The 10,567-nt window shown below is 44.3% G+C and overlaps 1 protein-coding gene across 1 annotated transcript in view; it reads right to left on the reverse strand.

Moving 5' to 3' along the window:
• Nucleotides 1-252: 252 nt before the first annotated feature.
• The window catches only part of POU2F1 (POU class 2 homeobox 1), a 157,122-nt gene continuing 146,807 nt past the window's right edge, over nt 253-10,567 (reverse strand). Inside the window, exon 16 of the mRNA XM_059720598.1 lies at nt 253-10,567. This exon is cut by the window's right edge and continues 3,240 nt beyond it. The gene's annotated coding sequence lies outside the window, so the exon portion shown is untranslated.

The following is a 10,567-nucleotide window of genomic DNA, read 5'->3' on the forward strand; positions in this document are numbered from 1 at the left end:
CTTGCATCCACTCTAGTCTACCTTTACACTCAGCTGGCAGCCTGTCTTGTTCCCTATTTTAAGCGAGAAAAGGCTGGAGGACAGTGCAGGGGTGGGGAGCAAAACCTCTGAGCTGAGAAGAAGCAGGCAGGAATGGGTTGCAGTTTGTTTGGCAAAACAGAGAGAAGGAATGGGCCCTGCCTCAGTCGGGCGTCTCTGAGGTTTTGCCTGCCTACCAGTCGCACACATTTAAAAACCACAAACAAGCGCATACATGTTAAAACACTTGGAAAATGGTTTAATGATGTTTACAACAGAAATGAACTGTACAGTTACAGTAAGTTTAATATATATAAAAAATTACAGCAGACAAATGCATCTACACAAAATCTACCATTTCATCCTGATTTACTGTAATCTACACAATCTCTCAATGCCTACAGTCACCTGCAGGCAGCCACTGGGAAAAAAATAATAAAGGGCATCTTTAAAGAGACAGCATCCTCCTCCAGGAGACGTCAGCTAAGCTTCAGAATCATTGGGTCTTTTACACTTCAGACTCGAGACAAGAGAAAAATGCTTTTTCTTTAGGCGCAAGTACCCCAGTCCCACCCCGGGCTCAGGGATCTCATTGACCCTGAGGGGACAAGTGAAGTAAGTGAGAAGAGGGGAAGAAAAGAAAAACAGCTCAACCAAACAGTCATGCAAAGCAAACCCAAGCAGTTAACACTTGAACTACAATGTCTATTTTTCAGAAGCCAAGCATCAAGACTCCCAACAGGACACTCAGTATTCACAGATCATCACTCAGAGGAAACCAATGGCTGGAGTTAGCAGGAATCCCAGTTTTCCCCAGAGACCAACAGAGTTTAAAAACTAACATGCACTTAAGGTTCTTCTTAAATAAATTGTGGGCCTTTCCAGCCCCTTCCTTAAACAGCAGGAAAACACTCTAAGACCCAGTTACATAGAAAACGTGGGCCTTTAGGGAGAAAAAACAAAGAAAGACACAAGGGTGCTGTCTCTTTAAAAAAGAAAGAAGGAACCCCAGTTGGGTGCGGCGCTCAGTGAAAATGCCATCTGAATCGGTGGAAGTTTGTCATGGAATATTATGTACACGTAGAAACTCTCTTTAATTATGAACACCTAGGCAGTGAGAACTGTTATGTTAATACATACATAGACACACCCAAAACATACAAAAATACTATTATTTCAAACTACTAAGAATAGGACAGTTCAGTTATCTCCATGCTATGACTTTAAGAGCATTACACTGAAACAAACAAGAATTTAAACGACAATTTTTTAATATCCCAGAAATATACCAAAATATACATCTAAGCTTTGGAATTACTGAGGTTAGACTAATGCAAGTGCTGGGTAATCGTACTTAATACACAAGTCTAAGGTTCTGCAGGAAAGAAATTATCTTTGGTATCTGCATCAGGCTAATAATATTAACATTTGGATTTTGCTTTGGGATAGAGCTTGTATGACCCTAGAACCAAACACCCCCCAATCAACTGAGATTAAAAAGATCCATGTAAAAAGTTCCTCCATTTGCAATCCCCCCCCAAGTTAAAAAGTCACAGGCATCTACCTAGCATAAAAGGTTGAGAAATACAATGCATAGTTGCACAGTGGTGCTGCAAAAATAAAATGAAATATATAGAAAAAAGGAACTAGAGAAATGAAAAGCTTTTTCTTCTGCTTTCAGGGATTTCTCACAACAGGACAGCCTCTTCCAAGCAGTTATGGGGAGGAGGGGAGGGGGGGAAGCTCAGAAGTGCACCTCAGCGTGTATTAATCAACATCACCCAGCCCCCAAAGGGTTAAAGCACCCATCAGAGCAGCCAATCATGCACCAAAGTCTTCAGCTTCTCAACCAATCTGTGGAGTCCCGTCAGCTGCATCGCTCTCCCCAGCGGCTGCACCCCGGGTTTTGGCCAGTTTCAAGAGCAAGTGTCTTCCAGAGCTAATTGGTGATGCGTGGGGTGGAAGTCACCTGGCACAGGTGGAGCCCGCTTGGCCGGGGAAGCAGCCACAGGGCACTGAAGCAGGAAGTCCGTCCTGCCAGGATGGCAGCCTGCCGAGACCCCCCCACCAGGGCTGGCTCACAGATGGGGTTGGTGCTGAAGACGCCCCTTTGTCTTTGGTTTGTTTGTTTGTTTTGAGTTTATACAATCATTAGGAAATCTTTGGTTTTGGCTGGAAATTTTTAAAAGAACAAAACAAAACAAAGAAACCGCCCCCCCCGGCTTATAGCAGCCACCGTGACCTGGCAAAGCTTCTCTCTCCCATGGGGGTGGGGAACTACATTCAAAGTAAGATGGAAGGGATCAAGGGGGCAGCTTCTAGTCAGCCTGGGGGACACAGGATTGTCAAATAATAAAGACAAACGTAAAGATTTGGAGCATCTTCTCTTTTTGGTCATGTTGAAAAAAAACAAAACTAAACTAAACTAAAAAAATAACCCAAAACACAAAAGCAAAACCAGCGAGTAGCACTTCGGGGCCTGCCTTGCCCTGGAGCTCAGCACAGCCTCGGCGGCTCCCGGGGAGGGACCAGGCAGTGTGGACGTTCCACGCATGGAGGGGCGGGGGCTGGCTATTCACAGACTAATTAAGAGGACCCCTTGTAAGCAAAAGAAACAGTAGAAGATTGCAATTTGCCCTCGGTTTGCAGTAGCTTTTAAGCAGCGACATTCAGAGGCTTTAGGGAGTCACTCCCCAGGTTGCAGGTCACGGGATGCTATAGGCCAGAGTTCAACGTTAATCAAGGGAGGGAGGGCAGACTTGGCAACTCTGTAGGGTTCGGAGAAAGTTAAAGCAAGTTACTCAGTTACGAGTTAGAAATGAGGTATACGACAGCTCCTGTACCTGTGGCGGATAAACACCCCACACCTATTCACACCTAGCCTTAGATACTACCAGAGAGGAAGGAAATGGAACAGCATTGGCAGGCACAAGGAAGCTACTGCACTGATCCTTCTGGCAGACAGTTGGCACACGCTCTCTGAAAGGAGAACACCTTTTCCACATCTAACTTGTCCTAATTCACAATACCCAGAGCCCACTGCAGGCAACTCTGCAGTGACCCCTTCTCTCCCTGTTTCAAAACGAGGGCCCTGTTGTATTCCCTGTGAATTCCCTGGGAGAAGAGATGTCACATTTCTCCTGTGAAGTCACTTGTGCAAAGAAGGCACCAGGATTCACAGATGCCGACACAGTGAGAGGGAGGACGAGAATGTGGAAGGACCTATTTTTGATCCAAACTACCTTGTGTGGAAGGACACCATCAAAGGTGATTGCTTTGATTTGTACAGTAGCTCTCAGGTCTGAAGGGGCCTGTGTGCTCTCCACAGTATATGACTTGGCCTACAGTCCCCAGGGTCTTGGATGGAGCCAAAATAAGATTTTTTTTTTTTAAAGAACTTAGGATTTGTATAGCACCATAGCATGCCAGCACCACCCACAACATCAGCACAGCGCAACGAACAGTGTTTGAAAACACGCTGCTGCTACAAAAGGGGCAATACAGAGTTTTAGCAGGTTCCACAGGAATAGGCTGAGAATTTGGAAGAAAAGGAGCTAAACTGGGGGGACGGAGTGGCGAGTTAAACATTTTGCTGTTTACATAAACTTGAGGGGAAACCATTCCCCAGATTGGAACAGTTCCAAGGCAAATCGTATTTTTGGCCTGAGCTGCTTGAGGTCCTGCTTGGTAGGGAGGTGAAGTACAGCGGAAGGGGTGCTCCATCCTGGGGCACACCCCTCAGCAGCACTAAGGAACCCAAAGGACAGCAGCTTCTCCCCCTTCCTATGGGTTGTTTCATTTCCTTCCTCAGATCTGTTTTCCTTAAAGCACACCTTGTTTTCCACATCTTTTGTTCCAAGTGCTCTTATCTTTGAGAAGTCATTTCTTCAATATCCCTATTACCTACCTATAAATCTAACTAGCTCTTTGAAAAAAGTCACACAATATTAATACCACTTTTACATCATGTCAGAACAACAAGTCTATTAGTAAAGCTTTCAGTGAAGTTCTGCAATCCGATTGGTTTCTGGAGGAAGAGTAGCTGGACAACTCGTCTATTTCCCCCCTCTCCCTTTCTTCACAAGAGCTCACCAGGTTCACTGATAAAGCAACTCAGCCCAATAGTAGGATACACAACAAAGTATCAAGCTATTCTGGGGAGTAAACAAGGACTCTCCAGGCTCCCCCACCTTAAGAAGAGGAAGATCACCTGCACAAGTGTTTCAACAGACTCTGATTTTGGTCATGCTGCTTCTATATTTGAGGGGAAAATATTTTTTCCCCTGATGATTTCTCTGCAGCAGCTTGAAACAGGGTGCTGCAGCACTGGACAATCTTCACACGCAGTCTATCCTCACAGAGTCAAAACAAGTGTGTGCAGAAAAGGCAGGGTTACCCACCAAAGATGAGATCCTTACTGAAAGAGATACAGACCCACAGCTCTAAAAGGCCCAGCGTTTTTCCTCTTACCCGCTCTGAAAACAGCAGAGCTGACAATTTATCAGTGCCTTTGGTTCCCTACCGCGCCATTGGAAATTCTCCTGGCCCAATGGAGCTCCACGCTCCTCTAGAAATCTACCTCTCCAGATAAAATACACACACACACGCGCGCACGTACACACACACACACACACACACACACACACACACACACACACACACACGCGTGTGCACCCCTCTTCCTCTACCCAATACACCTCAGGAAAACTGGGAGGGATGCCTTGGAGTCGGGATGGAAGAGGCTAGGAACCCCTCCCAAATTAATCCCACTTTCTCCAGCGCTCCCATCCAAACACCAAGACAAACACTACAAGAGGAACACCCTCTGCCCCCTCCCCAGCCAGCGAAGCCCTCCACAAACAAACCCGCCCCCACCCCGCCCCCTCCCAACGACTGTCTCACAGTATTTCGATCCTTTCAGGTACACCAGCCAGGCGCTAGGAGCAGGTTAGCTTTCACTTCTCAGTTTGGTTTTTCTTTTGTAGTTTTTGGTCTAGACAGGATTAGCATTGCTATTAGAAAAGGAAGTGTCTAAAAAGTCTTCCATCTATTCTCAAGCACTACAAGCCCTACATTCAGTAACAAGACAGGGGGATAAAAGGAACCTGTTTCACTTTTGCTCTCCCAGTTAGATTAAGATGCAACAACCATTCTCCTCCCTCCCCAAAGTTAAATGCAATGGACCAAATTCAGCCCTGATGCAACTCCACTCACTGACATGGATGCCACCTGGGTTGAATCTGACCCAATGTATCCATCTCTCCCCCAGCCCCACAGTGTACACACACTTCGCCTGACCTTTCGATCCCTGCAAAGGCCCTTATTATTCGTAAGGAAAGGCAGGGCAGGAGGGGAAGTGTGTGCGCACTGTAAAGGACCCTGAACAGCAACCCAATCAGTAACCTGCATGCCATCACGTGCTGTGCTGCAGATTAGACCACAGATAAACCAACCAAACAACAATCCCAAACCCAGGAGCGACAAAATGTTTCCTTTGGCAAGACAGATACAAGGAAAAAAATTCATGAGCAACATTTTCCTTCTAACACAGTCAACCCCATTCTCTCCCCCCGACCTCCACCCACCCCCACCCAACCCTATAAAGTTGTAACCTATAAACAGGATCTCAAATACATACAGCATAATCATGTTCATCAATCATAATAAACATCAGTTCAACTAAACTCTACAGCTAGAATTATCTCCACTATTTATAAAGTTTGTTTTTCTCTTCTGATTTTTTCAGTTTAAAACCAGTTCTGCGACAATGCTAAGCTATGCTGAGGTATTTTATGAAGGTGCCAGAAGCCAGCTACTACCCGCAAGCATTGATCTCACAGCTCTATGGTGCTACCTCTTATTGAGGGGAGAAAGGGAGAAGAAAGGAGGGGGGGGGGGCCCAGATCATTCCAGGTGGCGGACACTGTGCTGAGGACATACGGAACTGGATCTCAAGTAGATTCTCCCCAGTGAAGCACACTTTGCTAGGAAGCTCTAGCACTAAGTCCAGGAGATGCTCCACGAACAAGAATTTAGTCAGAAAAGCAATACCTGATGCACTCTAAATAACTGACCACATCCGTCTGTTCTGTCAAACTATGTACTCTCTCCTGTCCAAAGGACAGTACTAAATACAGACCCAATGCATTCAGATATAACCCTCCAGAGAGAGAGAGAGAGGTGAAAACTTAGAGAAGCCTGTCCATTATGAGCAAGTCAGGCTGAGTGAGACAACAGGAGAACAAAACTGTATTAGTTAAGGTGTGCAACAAGACTGGTATCTGAACTACAGTGTCTAGCAACAGAAACAAAAGCACACATGCTAAATTGATAGGAAGAACATAGAAGAGCTCAGCCCTTGGGCAGCAAGTGGAGTTAAATTATTCCATTCCTCCTCCCAATTGATGATAAAAGCAAGGAAAGGTCAATCGTGTTTTAATGTGTGGGTATGTGTGTGTACCAATATGGGGGTCCATGCACTTCCTTTCTTTCACTGCACTGAAACCAGTTTTGATTAAGGTTTGTGGAATCAGACCTTGGTCTGAACATATGGCAAAAACTATAACAAACACCTTAATAACTTGAAAACCAAGTCAAACAACAGACTTGCATTAGGTTAGGGCATGTGACAAGCAAGGACATGCAATGTTTACCTCTAAACTACAATACATAAAAGGAGTGAGATCGCCTTAGACAAACGTGCATGTAAAGTGTTTCACAAAGCTGGGGAACCATTTTCCCAACATCTTTTAACTTTGGTAGGCTCTGATCCAACTTCTACTGAAGACTTCTTGACATCTATGGGAACTGGAGCCACCCTCCCACTCAAGGGGGCCACTTTTGGGAGAAGAACCTGTGCAGCCACACTTTAAGTGAAGCCACACGTCAGCCACTTTTGGAGGTCACGTATGTTGTTGTAATTGGCTAAGAAGTCTTAAGCAGGCTGGTTACAGATGGATAATCATGAATAAAAAGGATGTAAGCCTTTTTCTTTCCATAATCTCTGTGTTTGCATAGTGTGTGGATACACACATACATGAATTGTAGATAAACTCAGTTCTATTGTTTTGCAAGAAGATGAAAAACTAGCCTTAAAACAGAATGAACTGAACAAGCTGGCACTTACAGACTGGACTAGTTTAGAAGCACGTTATCAATAGCTTGGATAAGATACCATGTTTAGTCTGTTCCACTTTTACTACATGGCCAAAACCAGCTATTTATTCTATTAAGGATGTGGTGTCAAGTTTCTGTTTGGCACGTTTAGCAAAATATTAACCATTGACAAACAAGGTAAATTGAAGTCTCCTTTACAAGCAAGAAACAGCCTTCTCTTTTTAAACTCAATGTTATTCTATGCCAGGGATATACATCAGAGCTGAGGAATAAGTACAATGGCTCCTTCAACCCTTCCAACAGGAGAACCGTAACAAGCCAACATGGACTGCAGGGTATCTTCTATTTAAAGAAGAGTGGCTCCCACATCCAAAACAGCTCTCCACTACTAGCTACTTGTTTTTACAGTAGTCACAACTGAAGGTAAGACTGAATATGCGCATTTCATTTCGACCTCAAAGAAAAGAGTCAGCTATTGTCCACCTGGAACAATGCTTTGGTGAGTGGCATGGAGAATTCTCTCAGACGTATTTTGGTAAGAGCTGTCATGCTGCCCCCTGAGCATCTACTGATAGACTATTTTTATGAGAGAGAGGAATAAGCTAATATTCTTGTTAAAATGTCTGTTAAAGAGATGTCAATGACTCTGAGGGATATTAAAGAAAGACAAAATCTCCAGTATAGAGCAATATCCTCTTAAAGCTCTGAAGAGGGAAGATCAGAAAGGGGGTGACGGATGAGGCAGCGCGATACAGTGCAACGTGAGAGCTCCACCATTTTTCTTAACAAATGGAAAAGGTAGAACAGATATTTAGCTGTGTTAAGGTAAATATCAAGTTATAGTAACCCCAGGGGAAACCACATTGCAAAACAAGTCAACCAATGCATTGTTACAGATTTCCTGAGTGTTTTCACTAAAAACGTCACTGTTAAATGGGCATAACAGCAGGCTCCCTTCCAACTGAAAGGGAAAAGGAAAGTTGCAGTTTTTCGAATCTTCCAAGGTCTGTGACTCAGATTACTCTGCAGCAGGCCTCTCTCACTGTCAGGGCTGGACACAGGCATGGGCAAACTGGGTGGCCTCCTGGAGCCCAGACAGAAAGGGGGGCCGAAAATGGTAATTTTTTTATTACCATCATTATATTTGGCGAAGGGAGGCCTGATACCAAAAGTTTGTCTGGGGTCACCATGAGTCTAGGTGTGGTGCTGCTTGCTGTGCCCTAGCATGTCCGTTATCATCTGCCTGGATGGTCTTGCTAGTGGAGCAGCTGCTCAGGAACAGCAGCAGCACGTTCTCAGATGAGTACTGCCTACCTTAGCAGCGTGCTCCCCAGGGCCCAGGTTTTATGGACTCTATGGCACAGTGGCCTTTTCTCAGCCTGATTTGGCTTTGAATTAATTTGTGAGGCTTTACTTCTTGAAGGCAGACTATTTATTTTAGTAAGTACTGGGGCAAAAGTGCATTGACACAAGTTACCCAGGAAAATAAACAAACGTAAGCTACCCTGACTCTAAGCTACAGGCCTGACAGGTCTATTATATTTTGTTCAGATGGGTATTAAGCTGTCTCAGCATTAACTATGTATATGTGCACGTGCATACATACTAGATGACAAATTCATCTGAGAAACTAGTGAAACTTCTCTTTCACTGGTTTACATGGGGTCTTACCTTATGTCAAACGCATACATAGATCTTATAAGCAGCACTAACTGTACGTGAGCGTGTAACAGTATATAAACAGAAGACAGGCTGCCCATCAGATAAGTTATATTAAGGGGCCAGTGAACTGTAAGTGGTTTAGCTGCATCCAAACCAAAACTTGAATGACTTCTCCCAAGACCAAAATTCATTATTAGTTCTCTGAGCCTCAATCAGAAAAAAATTCCTCATCCTCCCCTTCTCCAGACCTCAGGAAACAGTCATTACTCCTATTGTTTTATGTGCCTTTCCTCCACCTATGAATTTATATAGAGATCTTAAATGCCCTTGGGCCATGAAGTGAATCCTTCTGCCCAATTTTTTAACCTGTTCTTTGTCATGCTTGCAAATGTGAAAATGAGCCCCATCTATACAAACATGGAGATATGGAGAGTTGTCATGGGTAAGATGCCCTGGATAACTATTAAATGCCCCTGGGATGTGCAAGGCAATTTTAGGGAATTTCTGCTGGTGCAACCTATACAATATGATCAACACAAGAGTTAGGGAGTATATCAAGGGAAGGTGGGGAAGTCCTACTGAATTCACTGTCCTCAGAAATAATAAAAGCTATGATTTCTTTTTGAATTAAAGTTAACTCCACTCTTTGGAGTGGAAAAACACCACTATTGGAAACTAACGTTCTTGGTCTATCTGCCAATATTTTAAGATATGGGATTAACACTTCTTTACTAATCCTGACGTCCTTAGAAACAGAGTCTCAGCCTCTGGGCCCTTGTACAATTGCTACAGAAACTCCATCTATATGCTTCTATTTCTGCTGTAATCATAATTATGGTTTTAAAACAGCAACTTCCACTAAACTCCAGTAACTTATTACGTATGCCTCTCAAACTCAGAAATTCTGTGCATATTCAGTCTTACCAGGTAGATGCACGGTTTGGAACTGATGTGAACCTCACCTCTGGGTTCTTAGGCTTTGTCCCTTAGCTAAAATACTAAAGGTGACCAACATCAACAAAAGGAAACAGTATATCAATGAGAAGCAGGGTCTAAGCAGATCAACAGGAGGACGGCACTACAACCAGCCACTGACAAGTTTGAGCCAAGCTGGGAGAGGACGGTGTGGGTGTTTGGGTCAATTTACAATCAGGTGTTCAGAGTAAAAAGAAAGCATTTCAACCAACTCACTGTGGGCAAATGGCTACTCTGAGTCTCTGCTTTCTCTCAGGAAAAGGTCGTTTAAGAAGCTCCCTGGAGTCTGGGCCCCACAGAGGGGGTCTGGGTAGTACAAGGATGAAGGAGGGAGGAAAGAAGGGAGGGTTTAAGGTGCTCGCACCAGAAGTCATGTGACCAATGCAAAGGTAGCCAGGAAAAAAGCAGATTTTTATAATAAATAACCATCCCAGCTGCATTAGTGTTCCAGATACGTACTTATCGAGACCCTCTCTCAACCACAAAACCGCAAGAATGGGAAGTGGAAAACCACCCTGACAGCTGATGGCACAGTCCTTTTGATCCATGAAGAGAAGTTCTGATGCTGATTTAAGGCCCACATTCTTTGAATTTCCTGGATAAATGAATAGGGCCACCTCTTCCCCCCACCCTGTCCCAAATCCAATAGGGAACAGAGGATACAATGGTGCAATGATCGTTAGCACGCCCATTAGCAATACGCTTCTTGGTAAATTTTACTTTTGAGCGTGCATGGTGGCGAGTGGGAATTTTCAGACCTAAGTACACACATTACAGTTGCAGCTTTCCCCACCCT

Source organism: Alligator mississippiensis, chromosome 1, assembly GCF_030867095.1.
Source record: "Alligator mississippiensis isolate rAllMis1 chromosome 1, rAllMis1, whole genome shotgun sequence".
NCBI classification, from domain to species: Eukaryota; Metazoa; Chordata; order Crocodylia; family Alligatoridae; genus Alligator; species Alligator mississippiensis.